Raw genomic sequence first — 14,804 nt, 5'->3', positions numbered from 1 at the left:
CCCGGTGTCCCATATGGTCCCCCGTGCCTGCCAGGAGCTATTTCTGAGCAGACAGCCAGGAGTAACCCCTGAGCACCGCCAGGTGTGGCCCAAAAAAAAAAAAAACAAAAACAAACAAACAAACAAAAAAAAACCCCAAAAAAAAAATACCTGAGGAGTCCAAAACGCAATTTTACTCAGCCCGTAAGGTACTTAGTACAGTACAGGACCATTGTTCCAGATGAGACACAGGCCCTTTTTAAACTGGCAGAGCAAAGCCCTATTAAGCCTTTATAAGATGGGGCTGATGGAGGCAGAGAGATAGCATGGAGGTAGGGCATTTGCCTTACATGCAGAAGGATGGTGGTTCGAATCCTGGCATCCCATATGGTCCCCCAAGCCTGCTGGGGCTATATTTCTGAGCGTAGAGCCAGAAGTAACCCCTGAGCGTTGCTGGGTGTGACCCAAAAACAAACAAACAAACAAAATCAATTAAAAAAAACTAACAAGGGCCCGGAGAGATAGCACAGCGGTGTTTGCCTTGCAAGCAGCCTATCCAGGACCAAAGGTGGTTGGTTCGAATCCCGGTGTCCCATATGGTTCCCCGTGCCTGCCAGGAGCTATTTCTGAGCAGACAGCCAGGAGTAATCCCTGAGCAGCGCCGGGTGTGGCCCAAAAAAAAAAAAAAAAAAAAAAAAAAAACCCCCAAAAAAACTAACAAGAGGGGCTGGGAAGGTGGCGCTAGAAGTAAGGTGTCTGTTTTGCGAGTGCTAGTGTAGGACGGACCAAGGTCCCCAAAGCCAGGGGCGATTTCTGAGTACATAGCCAGGAGTAACCCCTGAGCATCAAATGGGTGTGCCCCCACCAAAAAAAAAAAAAAACCTAACAAGATGGGACTGATATCTTCCAGATGGGTAGGTGGGGGGAACATCGAAGTTCATGGGGCTAGATAGTAATTGTGAGCTTCACCTGGAACTATGTCTAAGTAGTCTCTAAAGGACTGCAGTGAAAGTAATGCATTTCTACTGAGCCATTTTCAGACTTTGATCTGAAGAGTTAGTAGTTGCTGGCTCATCACATGCACCTTCCTCATCTGATGTAGTAGACCTGGCAGATTAGGGCCTCTCTGGTTTTATGCCGGAAATTAATGATGAATTATTGGCCCTGGGACAGCTTCTAATTCAGAAGTACATTGTCACTAGTAAGGCACTTCTACCCTCTAGTGTAGAAGACAGTTTAGAAAATATGTCATGGGGCCGGAGAGATAGCATGGAGGTAAGGCATTTGCCTTTCAAGCAGAAGGTCATCGGTTTGAATCCCGGCGTCCCATATGGTCCCCCGTGCCTGCCAGGAGCAATTTCTGAGCATGAAGCCAGGAGTAACCCCTGAGCACTGCCGGGTGTGACCCAAAAACCACAAAAAAAAAAACCACAAAAAAAAAAACATGTCATATAGGGGCCTGGAGAGATAGCATAGCGGCGTTTGCCTTGCAAGCAGCCGATCCAGGACCTAAGGTGGTTGGTTCGAATCTCGGTGTCCCATATGGCCCCCCGTGCCTGCCAGGAGCTATTTCTGAGCAGACAGCCAGGAGTCACCCCTGAGCACCAAAAAAAAAAAAAAAAAAAAAAAAGAAAGCATGTTATATAAATTCTTGTGCAAGAGATGCATTTGCAGGCACAAGAATAACATCAAGCCACATCGCATGTATGTCAACTCTCCCTTAAAAGGCTTAGCACTTTCAATCAAGAACCAGGAGAATATTATGGCCTTAATCCATCAAGGGATCACTTGTGAGTGATAACTCACCATTTTTTTGAGGTGTCTTATTAGGTCCTTGTTCCGGGACCACACTCACACTCCACACCTTGTTGGCTTTACAGGCCATAATCCAGGCCAAGTTTGAGTTGTTTTTCTTTCTTTGGCTTTTAAGTCACACCTGGCTCTGTGCTCAGAAATCGTTCCTGTGGTTGAAGAGATGGAGGTAGGGCTTTTGCCTTGCATGCAGAAGGATGGTGGTTTGAATTCTGGCATCCCATATGGTCCCCCCGAGCCTGCCAGGAGCATAGAGTCAGGAGTCACTTTTGAGTACCGCCGGGTGTGATCCCCCCAAAAAACAAAACAAAACAAAACAAAAACAAAAACAAAACAGAAATCGTTCCTGGCAGGCACGGTCGACCATATGGGATGCCAGAATTTAGACCTCTGTACGTCCTGGATCGACTGTGTGCAAGGCAAACGCCCTACTGCTATACTACTCTCCGGCCCACCAGGCCAAGTTTGAGAAAGTGAAATATGTGTGGTTGGAGTGAGAGGAGAGAATGAGGGAGGAAAGAGGAGAGGAGAGGAGAGAAAAAAAATGAGAGGCTTAATTTGAACTAATCCTGCCAGGTAGGCTTTGACATGTAGAATATGAGGAAGTAATTAGGGAAAAATGTCAAACATATAAACCAGGGGTGATCTTTGTTTTGGGAGAAAACAAGTTGTAAGTTATAAACCAACAGCATCTACAGAAGTAAAATAGGGGGGCTGGAGCAGTGGCTTAAGCAATAGGACATTTGCCTTGCATGCGCTAACCTAAGACAGACTGCATTTCTATCCCCTGAGGTCACATATGGTCCCCAAGCTAGGAGCGCATAGCAAGAAGTAATCCTTGAGCATCACCGAGTGTGGCCCTAAACCAAAAAGAAGAAGAAGGAGAAGAGGAGGAGGAGGAGAAGAAAAGAGAAGAAGAAGGAAAAGGAGAAGAAAAGAAGAGGAGGAAGAAGGAGGAGAATAAGAAGGAAAAGAAGAAAGAGAAGAGAAGAAAAAGTAGAAGGAGAAAAAGGAAAAGGACAAGAAGGAAAAGAAGGAGGACAAGGAGAAGAAGAGGAAGAAAAAGGAGGAGAAGAAGTAGAAGAAGAAAAAGAAAAAGAAGGAAGAGGAGGAGGAAGAGGAGGAGGAGGAGATGGAGAAGGAGGAGGGAAGAAGGAGAAAGAGAAGAAGAAGAAGAAGGAGAAGAAGAAGAAGGAGAAGGAGAAGAAGGAGAAGAAGAAGAAGAAGAAGAAGAAGAAGAAGAAGAAGAAGAAGAAGAAGAAGAAGAAGAAGAAGAAGAAGAAGAAGAAGAAGAAGAAGAAGAAGAAGAAGGAGAAGGAGGAGAAGGAGGAGGAGCAGGAGGAGGAGGAGAAGGAGAAGGAGAAGAAGAAGAAGAAGAAGAAGAAGAAGAAGAAGAAGAAGAAGAAGAAGAAGAAGAAGAAGAAGAAGAAGAAGAAGAAGAAGACTTTTTTTTGGGGGGGGAATCCTTAATTATGGTTTTAATTTTCTTACTTGTATTTGGCCTTAAATGGTTTTCTTTTCTTTTTCTTTTTCTTTTTTTTTTAGTTTTTGGGCCACACCCGGCGGTGCTCAGGGGTTACTCCTGGCTGTCTGCTCAGAAATAGCTCCTGGCAGGCACGGGGGACCATATGGGACACCAGGATTCGAACCAACCACCTTTGATCCTGGATCGGTTGCTTGCAAGGCAAACGCCGCTGTGCTATCTCTCCGGGCCTTTAAATGGTTTTCTAATTCTTTATCGTCCACCTTTGGAAGATTACATAGTTCTTAATAATCTATTAGTATTTTCTAGGTTCTTCAGTTTAAGGATATAAAGTTGTTCATATATTTTAAATTTCTGATGGTGCCAGAGCAGTGGCGCAAGTGGTAAGGTGTCTGCTAGCCTAGGACTAACCGTGGTTTGATCCTTTGGCGTCCTACATGGTACCCCAAGCCAGGAACAATTTCTGAGTGGATAGCCAGGAGTAACCTCTAAGTGTCACTGGATGTGGCTCAAAAAAAGCCAAAAAATTTTTTTTCAGAAGGGCATTTTAATTTCACCCCTTTCATGCCTGATCTGATTTAGTTGAATATTTTCCTTTTTTTTTTCTTGTAAGTCTAGCTAAAGGTTTATCATCTACCTTGTTTATTGTTTCAAAGAACCAGTTACTGGTTTTACTGATCCTCTGAACTGTTTTCTGTTTTCTGTTGTTGATTTCTGCTCTCATTTTAAGTATTTCCATCCTACTACTTTTTGGGTTTTTTTTTTTTTTTTTTTTTTTTTTTTTTGGTTTTTGGATCACACCCGGCAGCACTCGGGTTACTCCTGCCTCTATGCTCAGAAATCGCTCCTGGCAGGCTCGGGGGACCTGGATTCAAACCAATGACCTTTTGCAGGAAAGGCAAATGCCTTACCTCCATGCTATCTCTCCGGCCCCAAAGGTTTTTTCTTCTTAATACATGCATGTATTATTTTAAATTTCTCTCTTAGTACAGATTTTGCTGTATCCCATAGATTCTGATAGCTTGTATGTTGATTGTCATTAGTTTCAAAGAATCTTATTTTGTTTATTTTGGGGACAAACCCAGGGGCACTCAGGGTACTCCTGTCTCTGTGCTTAGAAATTAGGCCTGAAAAAAGAAAAAAAGAAATTAGACCTGGCAGGCTTGGGAGACCATCTGGGATGCAAGGGATTGAACTCAGGTCAGCTGTATGCAATGCAAATGCCCTACCTGCTGTGCTTTTGCTCTAGCCCCAAGGAATCTTTTAATTTCTTGACTTCCTCTTTAATTCATTTGTTGTTGAGCAGTTTTCCACCTGTTTTGTTCTGTTTCTGCTCATTGGAAGTTTCTCCATCTTTTTTCTGTGCTTAGTTTTTAGTTTTATGGCTTTTTGGTCTGAAAGGTAACTTGTGAGTTAAAAAAAAAAGAAGATTCTTTGTACAACTTTTATATTTGTAAATTTGAATGTTGGATTACTGGTCCTACCCTAGTCAATATTCATCCTCCACCCTAGGGTGTGATCTGGTGATGAGACTATTGGATTATTCTCTACTTGGTATTTCTCTTCCACCTTAGGGTGTGGCCTGGTTCTTGTCAATAAAAGCAGGAATCTGAGGAAGGAAGACACCCATTTTTCTACTCTTTCCCCTTCATTGCCTATTATGTCCCACCTGAGGGGGCTTCTGCCACCATCAGTGGTGGGGCAACTGAGTGAGGCCAGGGATGAATTGGCAGAACCTATGCTTATCGGGAGCATATCAGTTATCTTTCACCAGCATACAGCCAGGTCCAGATACATTATGTTTTTGGACCCCTCTCTCCTCCCATGATATCAAACTGCACAGTCTCCCCATCTCCAACATAACACAGAAACTTCCTGTGATTGCTTCTGTTATTATATTGCTTCTCTTAATAGCTGTCCAGTGAACAAAGACATCTTCTTTGGTGTTATTTCTGTTGATAAATCCATAACCATTCCAGACATTGAACCATTTGACAGTATCCAGGATTTGGATTGCCAGTACTGGCTTGTCTGCCTGACTTGTCTACCTTGGGGGTGTTGGGGGGGTATCTCTGGTTGAGCTGTTTTTTAGATTCTGAGTCTGCAGAGATGGTAGCTGGCTTATGATTCTTGGGAGTTGGATTCTTTCTGGTTTACTACCAGTACTCAATGATAAATTATCAGCCCTGGAATGCCACTAGATCAACAACTTGTCACCACTGAGAAGGCACTCTTTCCCTCTTTTGGCATGTGTGCAGGAGAATCTCTAGGGAGCCTAGCAGGTACAGTCCAGAGTGAGAAATGCAGGTATGTTGTCCAAAGCAACTTGAAGTCATTCAGAAAAGGGGCCATGTCAACCAATGTTCCAGTGAAAAGCAGAGCACATTCAGTCCAGCTCAAGGGGGTTATCATGGTGATAATCCACCAGAGGGTCAAGTCACTCACCACTGTTGGGGTTTTCTTGGGTCTTCAGATCCCTGTTCTGGCTTCTGTTGTAAAACCATCCTGAGAGCCTTATCTCCAACCCCAGGTGAACACCCGGCATTGCTCAGGGGTTACTCCTGGCTGTCTGCTCAGAAATAGCTCCTGGCAGGCACGGGGGACCATATGGGACACCGGGATTCGAACCAACCACCTTTGGTCCTGGATCGGCTGCTTGCAAGGCAAACGCCGCTGTGCTATCTCTCCGAGCCCATCTGGCAGTCTTATACTTCATCTCTTCACCCCTCTGCCTGACAGAACTACCATTTTTTTTTTTTTTTTTTTTGGTTTTTCGGGCCACACCCGTTAGATGCTCAGGGGTTACTCCTGGCTATGCAATCAGAAATTGCCCCTGGCTTGGGGGGACCATATGGGACACCGGGGAATCGAACCGTGGTCCTTTCCTTGGCTAGCGCTTGCAAGGCAGACACCTTACCTCTAGCGCCACCTCGCCGGCCCCAGAACTACCATTTTTATTGAGTACAGAGACTACCCCTGTGTGGGACAGTAAGGACAAAAGGCTCAGGATATCCTGAGTCAGTCCCACCCAAGTTTACAAGTAAGACAATCTCTGTTTTGGGGTAAATCCAAGTTGTAAACAAACATACAAAGAAACCAGGGATGATCTTTGTTTTAGGTCAAATAAGGTGTAACCTAACAAATTTTTGTAAAAGTTTTTGGGCCAAACCCAATAGTGCACACGGGTTGCTCCTAGTTATGTGTTCAAAAATCACTCCTGACAGGCTCAAGGGACAATATGAGATGCTAGGGTCAAAACTAGGTTGGCCACATGCAAGGTAAGCTCCCTACCTTCTATACTATGAACCCAATCTCTATACTTATAAATTTATATATGTTAAATTATTCCCTAATATGTGATCTCTCCTGAAAACCATTCCAAGTTCATTAGAGAAGAATGTGTTTTTTTTTTTTTTTGTGTGTGTGTGTGTGTGTGTGTGTGTGTGTGTGTCACACCCAGCAATGCTCAGGGGTTATTCCTGCTCTATGTTCAGAAATCGCCCCCGGCAGGCTTGGGGGACCATATGGGATTCCGGGATTTGAACCAGAGACCTTCCACATGCAAGGCAAATGCCTTACCGTGGTGCTATCTCTCTGGTCCCAGAATGTGTAATTTTTTTTGGGGGGGGGTGAAGAGCATTGCATATATGGCCAACAATCTCAGTCCTTTTAGCTCCTAACTAGGGTTTAACTTCAATTTTCTTGTGTCTCATTTTGTTTCTGATAGTCATGTATCTGATTTTGTTTCTTGATATTCTCTCTAGTCGTAAAAGTGTAATGTAATGTTTAAGTCTCCCACAACTATTGTGTTTCCATTAATATGTTTTTTTAGGTTTGTGAACAGAAACTTTATGAACTCTGCTGGGCCTTCATTTTGTGTATAAATGTTGATAGTATTTCTTGATCTTTTGTTTCCTTAACAATAGTAGTAGTATCTATCATTGTCTAATTACTTTCTTTGGTGGGGGCACACCCATCGGTGCTCAGGGGTTATTCCTGATTCTACATTCCGGGGTCATTCCTAATGGCACTCAGGGGACCATATAAGATGCTGGGGATCATCTGGGTCAGCGATGTGTAGGGCAAATCTGGGTCACCTTACCCGCTGTGTTATTGCTCTGACCCTCTAATTACTTTCTTTATATTGGATGCTACTTGGCTTAATGGATATATGACTGTCCTAGATCGTTTTATTCCCCCTTCCATTGGCTTGTATGATTTTTTACATCCTTTCACTCTGAATCTCCATTTAATCATGTGAGGTTAGGTATGTTCCTACCGGTAACAGAGGAATGGATTTTCTTTCCTGATCCATGTTGTTTTTTTTTAATGTTTTTATCCAATTTTTTTGTTTGTTTGTTTTTGGGCCACACCTGGTGACGCTCAGGGGTTACTCCTGGCTTGGGGGACTATATGGAATGCCGGGGGATTGAACCGAGGTCCGTCCAAGGCTATCGAAGGCAAGGCAGGCACCTTACCTCAAGCACCACCGCCCGGTTATTCAATGTTTTTAAGAATTGAAATTTTAAATTTTATTCAAGGTCAGTGCTGATTTATAGAGTCCCCAGGTGCAGTCAACATGTATACAGAGGTTTATTTATGTATGAGCCTAATATTCCATGGCTACTATGCATTGTTCATTTGTAACAGTTATGAAATGTTTAGATTCTACAATCTAAGTGTCACAAAATTTTCTTTTTGTTTTTGGGCCACACCCATCGACGCTCAGGGTTCTCTCCTGGCTATGTGCTCAGAAATCGCTCCTGGCTTGAGTGGGAGAGGACCATATGAGAAGCCAGGGAATCCAACCACAGTCCATCCTAGGCTAGTGCTTGCAAGGCAGATGCTTTACCTCTAGCGCCACTGCTCCACACCCAAAGTGTCACAAAGTTTTAAAAGATGACCACCCTTGGGGCTGGAGAGATAGCATGGAGGTAAGGCCTTTCATGCCTTTCATGCAGAAGGACAGTGGTTTGAATCCTGGCCAGGTTTGACAAAAAAAAAAAGATGGGCCCGGAGAGATAGCACAGCAGTGTTTGCCTTGCAAGCAGCTGATCTAGGACCAAAGGTGGTTGGTTCAAATCCCGGTGTCCCATATGGTCCCCCGTGCCTGCCAGGAGCTATTTCTGAGCAGACAGCCAGGAGTAACCCCTGAGCACTGCCACGTGTGGGCCAAAAACCAAAAAAAAAAAAAAAAAAAAAAAAAGATAACTACCCTTGCTGCTTTTTTTTTGTCAGCTGGAGATGAAAAAAATCAGTTGGCAGAGTTTAAAGTGGATGACTTATTTTATTTGAATTTGATTTTGATTGTGTAGAAATGAACCAATCAAATAATAGGGGCCGGAGAGTTAGCATGGAGGTAAGGCATTTGCCTTTTATGCAGAAGGACGATGGTTCAAATCCCGGCATCCCATATGGTCCCCTGAGCCTGCCAGGAGCAATTTCTGAGTATAGAGCCAGGAGTAACCTTTGAGAGCTGACGGGTGTGACCCAAAAACCAAAACCAAAACAAAACAAAAAGAGGGACCAGAGAGATAGCACAGTGGCAGGGCGCTTGCCTTGCATGTGGCCAAATCAGGATGGACCAAAGTTGATTCCCATCATTTCATATGATTCCCCAAGCTTGTCAGGAGTGATTTCTGAGTGCAGAGCCAAGAGAACCCTTGAGTGCAGCCAGGTGTGGCCAAAAAATGAAAAAACAAAAAACAAAACAAAAATCAAATGCCAACAAAAACTTAAGCAATAAAACTATTCTTGGGGACCAGACCAATAGAATAGGGTGCTTGCCTTGCACACATTACACCTGGATTCGATATCCAGCACTTTATAGTGCCATCTAAGCCTGCCAGGAGTGATAGCTGAGAATTGCTGGGAGTGGCCCCAAAAAACCAAAAAGAAAAGGAAAATTGAAGAGATGAAATAGTACAGTCCAGTTAGATTTATTATTTTTATTATTTCTTGTTTGTTTGTTTTTGGGTCACACCCAGCGGTGCTCAGGGGCTACTCCTGGCTGTCTGCTCAGAAATAGCTCCTGGCAGGCACGGGGGACCATATGGGACACCGGGATTTGAACCAACCACCTTTGGTCCTGGATCAGCTGCTTGCAAGGCAAACGCCGCTATGCTATCTCTCCGGGCCCCCAGTTAGATTTATAATGAACAGGCTGAAGAAAAAGAGCTACAGAAAGTTAAGGAAATCAAAGAAGCACAAAAAAATATCCTTCTTATACTTCCCTTCCAGGAGTCAATCTAAAAAAAAAAAAAAGATACAGAAATTACAACTATATTATGGACATGGAAGATGTTTTATTATTTCTTTATTTTTTTGCTATAGTACAGCAGGTAGGGTGTTTGTCTTGTACATTGCCAACCCCTGTTTCATTACCAGCCTCCCATATGATATCCCGAGCCCTCCAGGAGTAATCCACGAGCACAGCCTGGTATAACATACCTATAACACCCCAGTTTACTTGTTTTGTTTTGTTTTGGGGCCACACCGATGGTGCTTAGTGGTCAGTCCTGATTTTAAACTCAGGAATTACTCCTGGCGGCTCGGGAGACCATATGGGAGGCCTAGAATTGAATTTGGGTCAATCTAGTGCAAGACACAAGTCCAATTCACTGTGGGTGAGGTGTTCAGGGATTACCTCTGGCTCTGCACTCAGGAATTGCTCCTGGTGGACTCAGGGATCATGAGATCCCAAATGGCTGTGATGTAGGAGATTGAACCCTGATCAAACCCCCTCCCATCTTCATGGTTTTGTTTTCATTTTTACTGAATGAAACATACACATGACAAGAGAGAACATGGGCTTTCCCAATGTGGGAAAGTAATATAGCATAGCAATACTATGAACTGTCTATACAATAAAAACAATTAATTATATTTATCTTTGTTGATCTGGACTGAAGTCTATAGTATACTGTTTATTAAAAACTCAAATATGGGGCCCGGAGAGATAGCACAGCGGCGTTTGCCTGCCAGGAGCTATTTCTGAGCAGACAGCCAGGAGTAAACCCTGAGCACCGCCGGGTGTGGCCCAAAAACAAAAACAAAAAAAAAAAAAAAAAAAAAAAAAAAAAAAACCAAAAAAAACAAAAAACAAAAAAAACAACTCAAATATGAGAGTGATGGGGTCGGAGAGATAGCATGGAGGTAGGGCATTTGCCTTGCATGCAGAAGGACGATGGTTCGAATCCTGGCATCCCATATGGTCCCCCGAGCCTGCCAGGGGTGATTTCTGAGCATAGAGCCAGGAGAACCCCTGAGTGCTGCTGGGTGTAACCCAAAAACCAAAAAATAAATACATAAAATAAAATAAATTAAAAGAATATGTGATACAAAAATAGAATTTCATTTTATATTGAAAAATATTATCTGGGGATGGAGAAATAGTATGGAGGTAGAGTGTTTGCCTTGTATGTAGGAGGACGGTGGTTTGAATCCAGGTACCCCATATGCTCCCCCGAGCTTGCCAGGAGTGATTTCTGAGTGTAGATCCAGGAGTGTGAGCACTGCCAGGTGTGACTCAAGGGCCACTACATATATATTGTGGAGCTGTAGTGATAATACTCCAAGAAGTACTCCAGGTATAGCACTTGCAGTTACAGTACATTACTGACACAGATTCAATCCCATGAGATCCTCTAAGACCAACCAAGAATGACCCTTAAGTGCAAAGTCAGATGTAAGCCCTGAGCACTGCCGAATATGGCCATCCTCCCCACAAAATTATTAGTGCAAACATCTGAATAACTGCAATATCAATATAGGACCACATTAGATTAATTTTTTGAAAGAATTATGAAGCCTGTTCTTGTTATTGCCTTGAAAAAATGATAGAGCTGGGGAAATAACTTTATAGTTCACAGTGGTGGAACACATGCTCTGTGTGGAGCAGCTCTAGGTTCTTTCCCCAGCAAGGCATGGTCACCTCGACATTGCCTGGAATAGCCTCAGCACTGCTAAATGTATCCAAAAACCAGTAACCAAAATGCACAAATTCATTTATGAAACTCACCTTTATGGGGACCAGTGGCATAAATAGAGTACTTGTCTTGTGTGTCTTTTTTTTTTTTTTTTGGTTTTTGGGCCACACCCGTTTGATGCTCAGGGGTTACTCCTGGCTATGTGCTCAGAAATCGCCCCTGGCTTGGGGGAACCATATGGGACGCCGGGGGATCGAACCGCGGTCCTTCCTTGGCTAGCGCTTGCAAGGCAGACACCTTACCTCCAGCGCCACCTACCCGGCCCCGTCTTGTGTGTCTTGAGCTTCCCAAAGTTAAATCTCTAACACCTCAAATTAAAAGGATGGACTGTTTACAATTTACAACTTGGTTCCACCCAAAACAAAGATTATCCCTGGTTTCTTTGAGTCTGTTTACATCTTGTTTTTATCCAAAATAGAGATGTTGCTATTTAGCTTGTTTTAGCAAATCTTGATAGGACCGGCTCAGGATGGCCCTACCCTTACTCCCCGCCTGGGGGTGGTCTTTGTACTTAAAAAAACTGCAGTCTTGGGGCTGGAGAGATAGTACAGTGGCAGGGTGCTTGTCTTACACAAAGCCAACACAGGAAGGACCCTGGTTTGATTCCAGGCATTCCATATGGTCCTCGAGCCTGCCAGGGGCAATTTCTGAGCGCAGAGCCAGGAGTAACTCCTGAGAGTTGCCGGGTGTGACCCCAACCCCCCCCCCCCAATTAAAGATTAAAACTGCAATCATGCAGGCAGCTTGCTCGCTTGGCTTGACGAGACAGATTGCTATTTGGCCACATGTATTTCACTGTCAGTTTTGTTTGAATTATTTTGTGCCGCGACCCCTGCTTCAGACCTGCTTTTTCTTGGGTGAAAACATGGCATCTGTTGCCATTACAAGGGACCAGGGCCAGAGCAATAGCACAATGGTTAGGACTTTTGCCTTGCATGCCGCTGACCCGGGTTCAATCTTTTGTATCCCATATGATCCCCTAAACCTGCCAGGAGTCTCTGACACAGAGCCAGGAGTAACCCTTGAGGGTTGTAGTCCAAAAATAAAAAACAAAACAATAAAAAAAAAAGGCGATGGCTCAGTGATAGGGAGTTGCCTTGCACGCAGCTGACCCAGGACGGACTGCAGTTTGATTCCCCGACATCCCATATGGTTCCCCAAGCCAGGAGCAATTTCTGAGCACATAGCCAGGAGTAGCCCCTGAGCATCACAGGGTGTGCTTCCCCAAACAACAACAACACCCCCCCCCAAAAAAAAACAATAAAAAGAAAATGAGGAATGGATGGAAGGGTAAAGAGGAGAGAGAAAGGGGCTGGAGAGATAGCATGGAGGTAAGGCGTTTGCCTTTCATGCAAGAGGTCATCGGTTCGAATCCCAGCGTCCCATATGGTCCCCCGTGCCTGCCAGGAGCAATTTCTGAGCATGGAGCCAGGAGTAACCCTGAGCACTGCCGGGTGTGACCCAAAAACCACAAAAAAAAAAAAAAAAAAAAAAAAAAAAAAAAAAAAGAGGAGAGAGAAAAATACACACACAACCCCCACAGACCGAGAGAGAAGGAATAAAAAGAAAATGTCTATGGCCATACCACCCTGAACGCGCCCGATCTCGTCTACTCTCGGAAGCTAAGCAGGGTCGGGCCTGGTTAGTACTTGGATGGGAGACCACCTGGGATTACCAGGTGCTGTAGTTTTTTTTTTTTTTTTAAAGGTGCTATTAATATAATAGATCCTAGTGAGATATACCTATTGAGTACATGGACTGTTAGTACAAGAAATGAATTTGTTACTCAATTTTAAATAGTCCTAATAGCATAGTTGACCAGTGAGTATATTGATCATCATAAAAATATTTTATAGATTAAATGCAAAAATGATAACAAGTCAGAAAATAATAATTTTAAAATAATAATTATATCAAGAAACATTCTTCATTCTTTAAACCTTTTGAACATTAAATTATTGTTTAACTTCAAAAAAAAAGAAAAGAAAAATGTAGTTGATCCAAAATGGAGGTCTAGATGTTTTTTTTCTTCTATCTAGTAATGAAAATAAGAAACATTATAATCGGGGCAGGAGAGATAGCACAGTGATAGGGCGTTTGCCTTGCATGTGGCAGATCCAGGGTGGACCTGGGTTCGATTCCTGGCATCCCATATGGTCCCTAAGCCAGGAGCTATTTCTGAGCACAGAGTCAGGAATAACCCCTGAACGCTGCTGGGTGTGGCCCAAAAACCAACCAACCAAACAAACAAAAAAACCAACATTATAATCTACTCAGAATCTGGAGGCTTTCAAAGAAAACTCTTTTCCTTGATTTGTTTAACAGTTATTTTTGTTTAATCAGTTTTCCTCCAAACTTGCTGTTTATTTCTGATATTCATTATATTACTCTGCTTACTATCAACCAAATTCTTTTCTTGCTCTATTTGCAATACTTCTCTCTAATCTTTTTTTCCTGAAAGCAAAATGTTTCCTTTTCTCTTTTATGTTTTGGGTCATATCAGGTGGTGCTCAGTTGCTTTTCCTGGCCTGTTACTTTGGTGGTTACTTCTTTTTTTTTTTGCTTTTTGGGTCACACTTGGTGACATTCAGGGGTTACTCCTGGCTATAAACTCAGAAATCTCTCCTGGCTTGGGGGACCATTTGGGATACTGGGGGATTGAACTGCTGTCCTTCTAGGCTAGAGCGGGAAAGGCAGATGTCTTACCACTTGTGCCACCGCTCCGGCCCTTGGCAGTTACTTCTGGTGTCCTTGGGAATTGAGCTAGACTCAGCATACAAAGTACAATGCACTCCAGTTCTCTTTTTTTTGGTGGGGGTTTGGCGCAACAGGTGGTGAGTAGAGGTTACTCCTAGCCCTGCTCTCAGAAATTAGTAACTCCTGAGAGTCAACAGGTTTGAACCACCCCCAAAAAACCAAACATACGAGCCAAAAAAAAACAAAGATAAATTACCAAATACATGGATTCCTACCCTTCAAGGACAAAGCAAAAACTGTAAACAACTTATCTTTATTTTTGTATTATAATAATTTATAAATTATATAAAATTATAAGTGAGTTCTGAAGAGCCATGTCTAATATGTTTCTGAGTAGTGCAAATATAGACTTAACTCTTTTTGTTCTGGACTTAGTAGTAGGTTGAGCTATCACCAGTTCTGTACTAGTCATATGCCATCTGTCACCATAGCAATCACTTCAAAGGGGACAGGAAGCTGAGAAGTCAACATCTCCAGTGGCCTAGTGCTCCTGCCCAATTCTTGGTTGCAGGGCAAGCTTGGATTTACCTGTGTATGGGTAACACATATGCACTTGTGGGGCCTGGAGATCTGAGAGGGCCTGATAAGAAACTCAGCCATAGAAGAAGTTGGAGATCACAAGGAAAATTTTACCCTAAAGCTGTGTCAGGCGGTAACTTCACTGCACCAAGGTCAGAACAGAGGTGACAGGTGATTGCAACAGATTCCAAATCAAACAGAATGAAGCCAAAGTGGCAGAGACCAGAGATTCTATAATTTATTGTCATCTTTGTCTTGTCAACCCC

The 14,804-nt window shown here is 43.3% G+C and overlaps 1 non-coding gene across 1 annotated transcript; it reads left to right on the top strand.

Moving 5' to 3' along the window:
• Positions 1–12,833: 12,833 nt before the first annotated feature.
• Positions 12,834–12,952, top strand: LOC126021609 (5S ribosomal RNA). Its single transcript, XR_007500110.1, has one exon. It is a non-coding gene; the product is annotated as a 5S ribosomal RNA (ribosomal RNA).
• The last annotated feature ends 1,852 nt before the right edge of the window (positions 12,953–14,804 follow it).

Source organism: Suncus etruscus, chromosome 10, assembly GCF_024139225.1.
Source record: "Suncus etruscus isolate mSunEtr1 chromosome 10, mSunEtr1.pri.cur, whole genome shotgun sequence".
Taxonomy (NCBI): Eukaryota; Metazoa; Chordata; class Mammalia; order Eulipotyphla; family Soricidae; genus Suncus; species Suncus etruscus.
The sequence above is the reverse complement of the archived record's forward strand: the minus strand, read 5'-3'. Positions and strand labels throughout refer to the sequence as shown.